Consider the following 13432-nt stretch of genomic DNA (forward strand, 5'->3'; position numbering starts at 1 on the left):
GCGCAGCGGAAGCGTCCTGGGCCCATAACCCAGAGGTCGATGGATCGAAACCATCCTCTGCTATAATCAGTTATTTTCAATGTTTCAGTCTTAAAATGAATAGCATTTAAAATCAGAATCAAGAATCCCTTGCTGCAGTACGTGTGGACTACCCAACACGTATTGCCCACATCAGATGCCGTGATGGCAATTTAAAGTTGTTTACCATAAAAAATAACAATGTGCATTGAGCTAGGGTTTAGATGATGCATCTATATTTTCTAACTATTAAGCAGAGTGGCGAAGTGGAACCGTGCTGGGCCTATAAGCCAGAGGTCGATGGATCGAAACCATCCTCTGCTAAAATTAGTTATTTTCAATGTTTCAGTCTTAAAATGAATAGCATTTAAAATCAGAATCAGGAATCCCTTGCTGCAGTACGTGTGGACTACCCAACACGTATTGCCCACATCAGATGCCGTGATGGCAATTTAAAGATGTTTACCACAAAAAATAACAATGCGCAAAGAGCCAGGGTTTACATGATGCATCTATATATTTTGTAACTGTAAGGCAGAGTGGCGCAGCGGAAGCGTGCTGGGCCCATAACCCAGAGGTCGTTGGATCGAAACCATTCTCTGCTAGTCGGAATATCTAGAATTATTTCAATCAATGAAATGAATTCCAATAACATATTTAGTCTAGCCTCAATAGATAGCATGAAGTGTTCTACTCACAGTATTAGTGATAAATAGCGATCAATTTAAAACAAATATCCGTTACGAAGATGATTGAGCGTGGGAACGGTAGCGAGACTGGGGTGGATTGAAAAATAAAGAACGAGTATACCTATACCTTATTCTCATGAATTTCAGACCTTGCTAGTGCTTGGATGGTCGTTCATTTCTTTGTTCTAGTCTCATGTTGCAGACACATGTGTGCCCCAGTGGCCTAATGCATAAGTCACTGGCCTCCTAAGCCAGGGATTGTGGCTTCGAGTCCCGTCTGGGGTGATTTGAAGCAGAGTGGCGTAGCGGAAGCGTGCTGGGCCCATAACCCAGAGGTCGATGGATCGAAACCATCCTCTGCTATAATCAGTTATTTTCAATGTTTCAGTCTTAAAATGAATAGCATTTAGAATCAAGAATCCCATGCTGCAGTACGTGTGGACTACCCGACACGTATTGCCCACTTCAGAAGCCGTGATGGCAATTTAAAGATGTTTACCACAAAAAATAACAATGCGCAAAGAGCCAGGGTTTAGATGTTGCATCTATATTTTATAACTGTTAAGCAGAGTGGGGCAGCGGAAGCGTGCTGGGCCCATAACCCAGAGGTCGCTGAATCGAAACCATCCTCTGCTAAAATCAGTTATTTTCAATGTTTCAGTCTTAAAATGAATAGCATTTAAAATCAGAATCAAGAATCCCTTGCTGCAGTACGTGTGGACTACCCAACACGTATTGCCCACATCAGATGCCGTGATGGCAATTTAAAGATGTTTACCACAAAAAATAACAATGCGCAAAGAGCCAGGGTTTACATGATGCATCTATATTTTGTAACTGTAAAGCAGAGTGGCGCAGCGGAAGCGTGCTGGGCCCATAACCCAGAGGTCGATGGATCGAAACCATCCTCTGCTATAATCAGTTGTCTTCAATGTTTCAGTCTTAAAATGAATAGCATTTAAAATCTGAATCAAGAATCCCTTGCTGCAGTACGTGTGGACTACCCGACACGTATTGCCCACTTCAGAAGCCGTGATGGCAATTTAAAGATGTTTACCACAAAAAATAGCAATGCGCAAAGAGCCAGGGTTTAGATGTTGCATCTATATTTTATAACTGTTAAGCAGAGTGGGGTAGCGGAAGCGTGCTGGGCCCATAACCCAGAGGTCGATGGATCGAAACCATCCTCTGCTAAAATCAGTTAGTTTCAATGTTTCAGTCTTAAAATGAATAGCATTTAAAATCACAATCAAGAATCCCTTGCTGCAGTACGTGTGGACTACCCAACACGTATTGCCCACATCAGATGCCGTGATGGCAATTTAAAGATGTTTACCACAAAAAATAACAATGCGCAAAGAGCCAGGGTTTAGATGATGCATCTATATTTTGTAACTGTAAAGCAGAGTGGCGCAGCGGAAGCGTGCTGGGCCCATAACCCAGAGGTCGATGGATCGAAACCATCCTCTGCTAAAATCAGTTATTTTCAATGTTTCAGTCTTAAAATGAATAGCATTTAAAATCAGAATCAGGAATCCCTTGCTGCAGTACGTGTGGACTACCCAACACGTATTGCCCACATCAGATGCCGTGATGGCAATTTAAAGATGTTTACTACAAAAAATAACAATGCGCAAAGAGCCAGGGTTTACATGATGCATCTATATTTTGTAACTGTAAAGCAGAGTGGCGCAGCGGAAGCGTGCTGGGCCCATAACCCAGAGGTCGATGGATCGAAACCATTTTCTGCTAGTCGGAATATCTAGAATTATTTCAATCAATGAAATGAATTCCAATAACATATTTAGTCTAGCCTCAATAGATAGCATGAAGTGTTCTACTCACAATATTAGTGATACATAGCGCTCATTTTAAAACAAATATCCGTTACGAAGATGATTGAGCGTGGGAATGGTAGCGAGACTGGGGTGGATTGAAAAATAAAGAACGAGTATACCTATACCTTATTCTCATGAATTTCAGACCTTGCTAGTGCTTGGTTGGTCGTTCATTTCTTTGTTCTAGTCTCATGTTGTAGACACATGTGTGCCCCAGTGGCCTGATGGATAAGTCACTGGCCTCCTAAGCCAGGGATTGTGGGTTCGAGTCCCGTCTGTGGTGATTTGAAGCAGAGTGGCGCAGCGGAAGCGTGCTGGGCCCATAACCCAGAGGTCGATGGATCGAAACCATCATCTGCTATAATCAGTTATTTTCAATGTTTCACTCTTAAAATGAATAGCATTTAGAATCAAGAATCCCTTGCTGCAGTACGTGTGGACTACCCGACACGTATTGCCCACTTCAGAAGCCGTGATGGCAATTTAAAGATGTTTACCACAAAAAATAACAATGCGCAAAGAGCCAGGGTTTGGATGTTGCATCTATATTTTATAAATGTTAAGCAGAGTGGGGCAGCGGAAGCGTGCTGGGACCATAACCCAGAGGTCGATGGATCGAAACCATCCTCTGCTAAATTTAGTTATTTTCAATGTTTCAGCCTTAAAATGAATAGCATTTAAAATCAGAATCAAGAATCCCTTGCTGCAGTACGTGTGGACTACCCAACACGTATTGCCCACATCAGATGCCATGATGGCAATTTAAAGATATACCAAAAAAAAAAAACAATGCGCAAAGAGCCAGGGTTTAAATTATGCATCTATATATTGTAACTGTAAAGCAGAGTGGCGTAGCGGAATCGTGCTGGGCCCATAACCCAGAGGTCGATGGATCGAAACCATCCTCTGCTAGTAGGAATACCTAAAATTGCATCAATCAATGAAATGAATTGCAATTAAATAATTAGTGTAGCCTCAATAGATAGTATGAAGTGTTCTACTCACAATATTAGTGATACATAGCGATGATTTTAAAACAAATATCCGTTACGAAGATGATTGAGCGTGGGATTGGTAGCGAGACTGGGGTGGATTGAAAAATAAAGAACGAGTATACCTATACCTTACTCTCATGAATTTCAGACCTTGCTAGTGCTTGGTTGGTCGTTCATTTCTTTGTTCTAGTCTCATGTTGCAGACAAATGTGTGCCCCAGTGGCCTAATGGATAAGTCACTGGCCTCCTAAGCCAGGGATTGTGGCTTCGAGTCCCGTCTGGGGTGATTTGAAGCAGAGTGGCGTAGCGGAAGCGTGCTGGGCCCATAACCCAGAGGTCGATGGATCGACACCATCCTCTGCTATAATCAGTTATTTTCAATGTTTCAGTCTTAAAATGAATAGCATTTAGAATCAAGAATCCCTTGCTGCAGTACGTGTTGACTACCCAACACGGATTGCCCACATCAGATGCCGTGATGGCAATTTAAAGCCGTTTACCATAAAAAATAACAATGTGCATTGAGCTAGGGTTTAGTTGATGCATCTATATTTTGTAACTGTTAAGCAGAGTGGCGCAGCGGAAGCGTGCTGGGCCCATAACCCAGAGGTCGATGGATCGAAACCATCCTCTGCTAGTAGGAATACCTAAAATTGCATCAATCAATGAAATGAATTGCAATTAAATATTTAGTCTAGCCTCAATAGATAGCATGAAGTGTTCTACTCACAATATTAGTGATACATAGCGATCATTTTAAAACAAATATCCGTTACGAAGATGATTGAGCGTGGGATTGGTAGCGAGACTGGGGTGGATTGAAAAATAAAGAACGAGTATACCTATACCTTATTCTCATGTATTTCAGACCTTGCTAGTGCTTGGTTGGTCGTTCATTTCTTTGTTCTAGTCTCATGTTTTAAACACATGTGTGCCCCAGTGGCCTAATGGATAAGGCACTGGCCTCCTAAGCCAGGGATTGTGGGTTAGAGTCCTGTCTGGGGTGATTTTAAGCAGAGTGGCGCAGCGGAAGCGTGCTGGGCCCATAACCCAGAGGTCGATGGATCGAAACCATCCTCTGCTAAAATCAGTTATTTTCAAGGTTTCAGTCTTAAAATGAATAGCATTTAACATCAGAATCAAGAATCCCTTGCTGCAGTACGTGTGGACTACCCAACACGTATTGCCCACATCAGATGCCGTGATGGCAATTTAAAGATGTTTACCACAAAAAATAACAATGCGCAAAGAGCCAGGGTTTACATGATGCATCTATATTTTACAACTGTAAAGCAGAGTGGCGTAGCGGAAGCGTGCTGGGCCCATAACCCAGAGGTCGATGGATCGAAACCATCCTCTGCTAGTAGGAATACCTAAAATTGCATCAATCAATGAAATGAATTGCAATTAAATATTTAGTCTAGCCTCAATAGATAGCATGAAGTGTTCTACTCACAATATTAGTGATACATAGCGATCATTTTAAAACAAATATCCGTTACGAAGATGATTGAGCGTGGGATTGGTAGCGAGACTGGGGTGGATTGAAAAATAAAGAACGAGTATACCCATACCTTATTCTCATGTATTTCAGACCTTGCTAGTGCTTGGTTGGTCGTTCATTTCTTTGTTCTAGTCTCATGTTGTAAACTCATGTGTGCCCCAGTGGCCTAATAAGTCACTGGCCTCCTAAGCCAGGGATTGTGGGTTTGAGTCCCGTCTGGGGTGATTTGAAGCAGAGTGGCGCAGCGGAAGCGTGCTGGGCCCATAACCCAGAGGTCGATGGATCGAACCCTCCTCTGCTATAATCAGTTATTTTCAATGTTTCAGTCTTAAAATAGCATTTAAAATCAGAATCAAGAATCCCTTGCTGCAGTACGTGTGGACTACCCAACACGTATTGCCCACATCAGATGCCGTGATGGCAATTTAAAGCCGTTTACCATAAAAAATAACAATGTGCATTGAGCTAGGGTTTAGTTGATGCATCTATATTTTGTAACTGTTAAGCAGAGTGGCGCAGCGGAAGCGTGCTGGGCCCATAACCCAGAGGTTGATGGATCAAAACCATCCTCTGCTAGTAGGAATACCTAAAATTGCATCAATCAATGAAATGAATTGCAATTACATATTTAGTCTAGCCTCAATAGATAGCATGAAGTGTTCTACTCACAATATTAGCGATACATAGCGATCATTTTAAAACAAATATCCGTTACGAAGATGATTGAGCGTGGGATTGGTAGCGAGACTGGGGTGGATTGAAAAATAAAGAACGAGTATACCTATACCTTATTCTCATGTATTTCAGACCTTGCTAGTGCTTGGTTGGTCATTCATTTCTTTGTTCTAGTCTCACGTTGTAAACTCATGTGTGCCCCAGTGGCCTAATAAGTCACTGGCCTCCTAAGCCAGGGATTGTGGGTTCGAGTCCCGTCTGGGGTGATTTGAAGCAGAGTGGCGCAGCGGAAGCGTGCTGGGCCCATAACCCAGAGGTCGATGGATCGAAAACATCCTCTGCTAAAATCAGTTATTTTCAAGGTTTCAGTCTTAAAATGAATAGCATTTAAAATCAGAATCAAGAATCCCTTGCTGCAGTACGTGTGGACTACCCAACACGTATTGCCCACATCAGATGCCGTGATGGCAATTTAAAGATGTTTACCACAAAAAATAACAATGCGCAAAGAGCAAGGGTTTAAATGATGCATCTATATTTTCTAACTGTTAAGCAGAGTGGCGAAGCGGAACCGTGCTGGGCCTATAACACAGAGGTCGATGGATCGAAACCATCCTCTGCTAAAATTAGTTATTTTCAATGTTTCAGTCTTAAAATGAATAGCATTTAAAATCAGAATCAGGAATCCCTTGCTGCAGTACGTGTGGACTACCCAACACGTATTGCCCACATCAGATGCCGTGATGGCAATTTAAAGATGTTTGCCACAAAAAATAACAATGCGCAAAGAGCCAGGGTTTACATGATGCATCTATATTTTGTAACTGTAAAGGAGAGTGGCGCAGCGGAAGCGTGCTGGGCCCATAACCCAGAGGTCGATGGATCGAAACCATCCTCTGCTATAATCAGTTAGTTTCAATGTTTCAGTCTTAAAATGAATAGCATTTAGAATCAAGAATCCCTTGCTGCAGTACGTGTGGACTACCCGACACGTATTGCCCACTTCAGAAGCCGTGATGGCAATTTAAAGATGTTTACCGCAAAAAATAACAATGCGCAAAGAGCCAGGGTTTAGATGTTGCATCTATATTTTATAGCTGTTAAGCAGAGTGGGGCAGCGGAAGCGTGCTGGGCCCATAACCCAGAGGTCGATGGATCGAAACCATCCTCTGCTAAAATCAGTTATTTTCAATGTTTCAGTCTTAAAATGAATAGCATTTAAAATCAGAATCAAGAATCCCTTGCTGCAGTACGTGTGGACTACCCAACACGTATTGCCCACATCAGATGCCGTGATGGCAATTTAAAGATGTTTACCACAAAAAATAACAATGCGCAAAGAGCCAGGGTTTACATGATGCATCTATATTTTGTAACTGTAAAGCAGAGTGGCGCCGCGGAAGCGTGCTGGGCCCATAACCCAGAGGTCGATGGATCGAAACCATTCTCTGCTAGTCGGAATATCTAGAATTATTTCAATCAATGAAATGAATTCCGATAACATATTTAGTCTAGCCTCAATAGATAGCATGACGTGTTCTACTCACAATATTAGTGATACATAGTGATCATTTTAAAACAAATATCCGTTACGAAGATGATTGAGCGTGGGATTGGTAGCGAGACTGGGGTGGATTGAAAAATAAAGAACGAGTATACCTATACCTTATTCTCATGTATTTCAGACCTTGCTAGTGCTTGGTTGGTCGTTCATTTCTTTGTTCTAGTCTCATTTGGTAGACACATGTGTGCCCCAGTGGCCTAATGGATAACTCACTGGCCTCCTATGCCAGGGATTGTGGGTTTGAGTCCTGTCTGGGGTGATTTGAAGCAGAGTGGCGCAGCGGAAGCGTTCTGGGCCCATAACCCAGAGGTCGATGGATCAAAACCATTCTCTGCTATAATCAGTTACTTTCAATGTTTCAGTCTTAAAATAGCATTTAAAATCAGAATCAAGAATCCCTTGCTGCAGTACGTGTGGACTACACAACACGTATTGCCCACATCAGATGCCCTGATGGCAATTTAAAGTTGTTTACCACAAAAAATAACAATGCGCAAAGAGCCAGGGTTTACATGATGCATCTATATTTTGTAACTGTAAAGCAGAGTGGCGCAGCGGAAGCGTGCTGGGCCCATAACCCAGATGTCGATGGATCGAAACCATTCTCTGCTAGTCGGAATATATAGAATTGTTTCAAGAAATGAATTGCAATAACATATTTAGTCTAGCCTCAATAGATAGCATGAAGTGTTCTACTCACAATATTAGTGATGCATAGCGATCCTTTTAAAACAAATATCCGTTACGAAGATGATTGAGCGTGGGATTGGTAGCGAGACTGGGGTGGATTGAAAAATAAAGAACGAGTAAACCCATACCTTATTCTCATGTATTTCAGACCTTGCTAGTGCTTGGTTGGTCGTTCATTTCTTTGTTCTAGTCTCATGTTGTAAACTCATGTGTGCCCCAGTGGCCTAATAAGTCACTGGCCTCCTAAGCCAGGGATTGTGGGTTCGAGTCCCGTCTGGGGTGATTTGAAGCAGAGTGGGGCAGCGGAAGCGTGCTGGGCCCATAACCCAGAGGTCGATGGATCGAAACCATCCTCTGCTAAAATCAGTTATTTTCAATGTTTCAGTCTTAAAATGAATAGCATTTAAAATGAGAATCAAGAATCCCTTGCTGCAGTACGTGTGGACTACCCAACACGTATTGCCCACATCAGATGCCATGATGGCAATTTAAAGATGTTTACCACAAAAAATAACAATGCGCAAAGAGCCAGGGTTTACATGATGCATCTATATTTTGTAATTGTAAAGCAGTGTGGCGCAGCGGAAGCGTGCTGGGCCCATAACCCAGAGGTCGATGGATCGAAACCATTATCTGCTAGTCGGATTATCTAGAATTACTTCAATCAATGAAATGAATTGCAATAACATATTTAGTCTAGCCTCAATAGATAGCATGAAGTGTTCTACTCACAATATTAGTGATACATAGCAATCATTTTAAAACAAATATCCGTTACGAAGATGATTGAGCGTGGGATTGGTAGCGAGACTGGGGTGGATTGAAAAATAAAGAACGAGTATACCTATACCTTATTCTCATGTATTTCAGACCTTGCTAGTGCTTGGTTGGTCGTTCATTTCTTTGTTCTAGTCTCACGTTGTAAACTCATGTGTGCCCCAGTGGCCTAATAAGTCACTGGCCTCCTAAGCCAGGGATTGTGGGTTCGAGTCCCGTCTGGGGTGATTTGAAGCAGCGTGGCGCAGCGGAAGCGTGCTGGGCCCATAACCCAGAGGTCGATGGATCGAAAACATCCTCTGCTAAAATCAGTTATTTTCAAGGTTTCAGTCTTAAAATGAATAGCATTTAAAATCAGAATCAAGAATCCTTTGCTGCAGTACGTGTGGACTACCCAACACGTATTGCCCACATCAGATGCCGTCATGGCAATTTAAAGATGTTTACCACAAAAAATAACAATGCGCAAAGAGCAAGGGTTTAAATGATGCATCTATATTTTCTAACTGTTAAGCAGAGTTGCGAAGCGGAACCGTGCTGGGCCTATAACCCAGAGGTCGATGGATCGAAACCATCCTCTGCTAAAATTAGTTATTTTCAATGTTTCAGTCTTAAAATGAATAGCATTTAAAATCAGAATCAGGAATCCCTTGCTGCAGTACGTGTGGACTACCCAACACGTATTGCCCACATCAGATGCCGTGATGGCAATTTAAAGATGTTTGCCACAAAAAATAACAATGCGCAAAGAGCCAGGGTTTACATGATGCATCTATATTTTGTAACTGTAAAGGAGAGTGGCGCAGCGGAAGCGTGCTGGGCCCATAACCCAGAGGTCGATGGATCGAAACCATCCTCTGCTATAATCAGTTAGTTTCAATGTTTCAGTCTTAAAATGAATAGCATTTAGAATCAAGAATCCCTTGCTGCAGTACGTGTGGACTACCCGACACGTATTGCCCACTTCAGAAGCCGTGATGGCAATTTAAAGATGTTTACCGCAAAAAATAACAATGCGCAAAGAGCCAGGGTTTAGATGTTGCATCTATATTTTATAGCTGTTAAGCAGAGTGGGGCAGCGGAAGCGTGCTGGGCCCATAACCCAGAGGTCGATGGATCGAAACCATCCTCTGCTAAAATCAGTTATATTCAATGTTTCAGTCTTAAAATGAATAGCATTCAGAATCAAGAATCCCTTGCTGCAGTACGTGTGGACTACCCAACACGTATTGCCCACATCAGATGCCGTGATGGCAATTTAAAGATGTTTACCACAAAAAATAACAATGCGCAAAGAGCCAGGGTTTACATGATGCATCTATATTTTGTAACTGTAAAGCAGAGTGGCGCCGCGGAAGCGTGCTGGGCCCATAACCCAGAGGTCGATGGATCGAAACCATTCTCTGCTAGTCGGAATATCTAGAATTATTTCAATCAATGAAATGAATTCCGATAACATATTTAGTCTAGCCTCAATAGATAGCATGAAGTGTTCTACTCACAATATTAGTGATACATAGTGATCATTTTAAAACAAATATCCGTTACGAAGATGATTGAGCGTGGGATTGGTAGCGAGACTGGGGTGGATTGAAAAATAAAGAACGAGTATACCTATACCTTATTCTCATGTATTTCAGACCTTGCTAGTGCTTGGTTGGTCGTTCATTTCTTTGTTCTAGTCTCATGTTGTAGACACATGTGTGCCCCAGTGGCCTAATGGATAACTCACTGGCCTCCTATGCCAGGGATTGTGGGTTTGAGTCCTGTCTGGGGTGATTTGAAGCAGAGTGGTGCAGCGGAAGCGTGCTGGGCCCATAACCCAGATGTCGATGGATCGAAACCATTCTCTGCTATAATCAGTTATTTTCAATGTTTCAGTCTTAAAATAGCATTTAAAATCAGAATCAAGAATCCCTTGCTGCAGTACGTGTGGACTACACAACACGTATTGCCCACATCAGATGCCGTGATGGCAATTTAAAGTTGTTTACCACAAAAAATAACAATGCGCAAAGAGCCAGGGTTTACATGATGCATCTATATTTTGTAACTGTAAAGCAGAGTGGCGCAGCGGAAGCGTGCTGGGCCCATAACCCAGATGTCGATGGATCGAAACCATTCTCTGCTAGTCGGAATATCTAGAATTATTTCAAGAAATGAATTGCAATAACATATTTAGTCTAGCCTCAATAGATAGCATGAAGTGTTCTACTCACAATATTAGTGATACATAGCGATCATTTTAAAACAAATATCCGTTACGAAGATGATTGAGCGTGGGATTGGTAGCGAGACTGGGGTGGATTGAAAAATAAAGAACGAGTATACCCATACCTTATTCTCATGTATTTCAGACCTTGCTAGTGCTTGGTTGGTCGTTCATTTCTTTGTTCTAGTCTCATGTTGTAAACCCATGTGTGCCCCAGTGGCCTAATGGATAAGGCACTGGCCTCCTAAGCCAGGGATTGTGGGTTCGAGTCCCGTCTGGGGTGATTTTAAGCAGAGTGGCGCAGCGGAAGCGTGCTGGGCCCATAACCCAGAGGTCGATGGATCGAAACCATCCTCTGCTAAAATCAGTTATTTTCAATGTTTCAGTCTTAAAATGAATAGCATTTAAAATCAGAATCAGGAATCCCTTGCTGCAGTACGTGTGGACTACCCAACACGTATTGCCCACATCAGATGCCGTGATGGCAATTTAAAGATGTTTACCACAAAAAATAACAATGCGCAAAGAGCCAGGGTTTACATGATGCATCTATATTTTGTAACTGTAAAGCAGAGTGGCGCAGCGGAAGCGTGCTGGGCCCATAACCCAGAGGTCGATGGATCGAAACCATTTTCTGCTAGTCGGAATATCTAGAATTATTTCAATCAATGAAATGAATTCCAATAACATATTTAGTCTAGCCTCAATAGATAGCATGAAGTGTTCTACTCACAATATTAGTGATACATAGCGCTCATTTTAAAACAAATATCCGTTACGAAGATGATTGAGCGTGGGAATGGTAGCGAGACTGGGGTGGATTGAAAAATAAAGAACGAGTATACCTATACCTTATTCTCATGAATTTCAGACCTTGCTAGTGCTTGGTTGGTCGTTCATTTCTTTGTTCTAGTCTCATGTTGTAGACACATGTGTGCCCCAGTGGCCTGATGGATAAGTCACTGGCCTCCTAAGCCAGGGATTGTGGGTTCGAGTCCCGTCTGTGGTGATTTGAAGCAGAGTGGCGCAGCGGATGCGTGCTGGGCCCATAACCCAGAGGTCGATGGATCGAAACCATCCTCTGCTATAATCAGTTATTTTCAATGTTTCAGTCTTAAAATGAATAGCATTTAGAATCAAGAATCCCTTGCTGCAGTACGTGTGGACTACCCGACACGTATTGCCCACTTCAGAAGCCGTGATGGCAATTTAAAGATGTTTACCACAAAAAATAACAATGCGCAAAGAGCCAGGGTTTAGATGTTGCATCTATATTTTATAAATGTTAAGCAGAGTGGGGCAGCGGAAGCGTGCTGGGCCCATAACCCAGAGGTCGATGGATCGAAACCATCCTCTGCTAAATTTAGTTATTTTCAATGTTTCAGTCTTAAAATGAATAGCATTTAAAATCAGAATCAAGAATCCCTTGCTGCAGGACGTGTGGACTACCCAACACGTATTGCCCACATCAGATGCCGTGATGGCAATTTAAAGATGTTTACCACAAAAAATAACAATGCGCAAAGAGCCAGGGTTTACATGATGCATCTATATTTTGTAACTGTAAAGCAGAGTGGCGCAGCGGAAGCGTGCTGGGCCCATAACCCAGAGGTCGATGGATTGAAACCATTCTCTGCTAGTCGGAATATCTAGAATTATTTCAATCAATGAAATGAATTCCGATAACATATTTAGTCTAGCCTCAATAGATAGCATGAAGTGTTCTACTCACAATATTAGTGATACATAGTGATCATTTTAAAACAAATATCCGTTACGAAGATGATTGAGCGTGGGATTGGTAGCGAGACTGGGGTGGATTGAAAAATAAAGAACGAGTATACCTATACCTTATTCTCATGTATTTCAGACCTTGCTAGTGCTTGGTTGGTCGTTCATTTCTTTGTTCTAGTCTCATGTTGTAGACACATGTGTGCCCCAGTGGCCTAATGGATAAGTCACTGGCCTCATATGCCAGGGATTATCGGTTCGAGTCCCGTCTGGGGTGATTTGAAGCAGAGTGGTGCAGCGGAAGCGTGCTGGGCCCATAACCCAGAGGTCGATGGATCGAAACCATCCTCTGCTATAATCAGTTGTCTTCAATGTTTCAGTCTTAAAATGAATAGCATTTAAAATCAGAATCAAGAATCCCTTGCTGCAGTACGTGTGGACTACCCGACACGTATTGCCCACTTCAGAAGCCGTGATGGCAATTTAAAGATGTTTACCACAAAAAATAGCAATGCGCAAAGAGCCAGGGTTTAGATGTTGCATCTATATTTTTTAACTGTTAAGCAGAGTGGGGCAGCGGAAGCGTGCTGGGCCCATAACCCAGAGGTCGATGGATTGAAACCATCCTCTGCTAATATCAGTTACTTTCAATGTTTCAGTCTTAAAATGAATAGCATTTAAAATCAGAATCAAGAATCCCTTGCTGCAGTACGTGTGGACTACCCAACACGTATTGCCC

General features: G+C 42.3%; 8 non-coding genes across 8 annotated transcripts; all 8 read left to right on the plus strand.

The window, feature by feature from the left end:
• The first annotated feature begins 270 nt into the window (after positions 1 to 270).
• On the plus strand, positions 271 to 342 carry trnai-uau (transfer RNA isoleucine (anticodon UAU)). The gene has a single exon. It is a non-coding gene; the product is annotated as a tRNA-Ile (tRNA).
• A 1208-nt stretch (positions 343 to 1550) lies between these two features.
• trnam-cau (transfer RNA methionine (anticodon CAU)) lies at positions 1551 to 1622 on the plus strand. Its single transcript has one exon. It is a non-coding gene; the product is annotated as a tRNA-Met (tRNA).
• Positions 1623 to 2108: 486 nt separating this feature from the next.
• trnam-cau (transfer RNA methionine (anticodon CAU)) lies at positions 2109 to 2180 on the plus strand. The gene has a single exon. It is a non-coding gene; the product is annotated as a tRNA-Met (tRNA).
• A 1925-nt stretch (positions 2181 to 4105) lies between these two features.
• trnam-cau (transfer RNA methionine (anticodon CAU)) lies at positions 4106 to 4177 on the plus strand. Its single transcript has one exon. It is a non-coding gene; the product is annotated as a tRNA-Met (tRNA).
• A 375-nt stretch (positions 4178 to 4552) lies between these two features.
• Positions 4553 to 4624, plus strand: trnam-cau (transfer RNA methionine (anticodon CAU)). The gene has a single exon. It is a non-coding gene; the product is annotated as a tRNA-Met (tRNA).
• Positions 4625 to 9262: 4638 nt separating this feature from the next.
• Positions 9263 to 9334, plus strand: trnai-uau (transfer RNA isoleucine (anticodon UAU)). The gene has a single exon. It is a non-coding gene; the product is annotated as a tRNA-Ile (tRNA).
• Positions 9335 to 11172: 1838 nt separating this feature from the next.
• Positions 11173 to 11245, plus strand: trnar-ccu (transfer RNA arginine (anticodon CCU)). The gene has a single exon. It is a non-coding gene; the product is annotated as a tRNA-Arg (tRNA).
• Positions 11246 to 11251: 6 nt separating this feature from the next.
• trnam-cau (transfer RNA methionine (anticodon CAU)) lies at positions 11252 to 11323 on the plus strand. Its single transcript has one exon. It is a non-coding gene; the product is annotated as a tRNA-Met (tRNA).
• Positions 11324 to 13432: the final 2109 nt, after the last annotated feature.

The sequence above is a fragment of the Gadus morhua genome, chromosome 6 (genome assembly GCF_902167405.1).
Source record: "Gadus morhua chromosome 6, gadMor3.0, whole genome shotgun sequence".
NCBI classification, from domain to species: Eukaryota; Metazoa; Chordata; class Actinopteri; order Gadiformes; family Gadidae; genus Gadus; species Gadus morhua.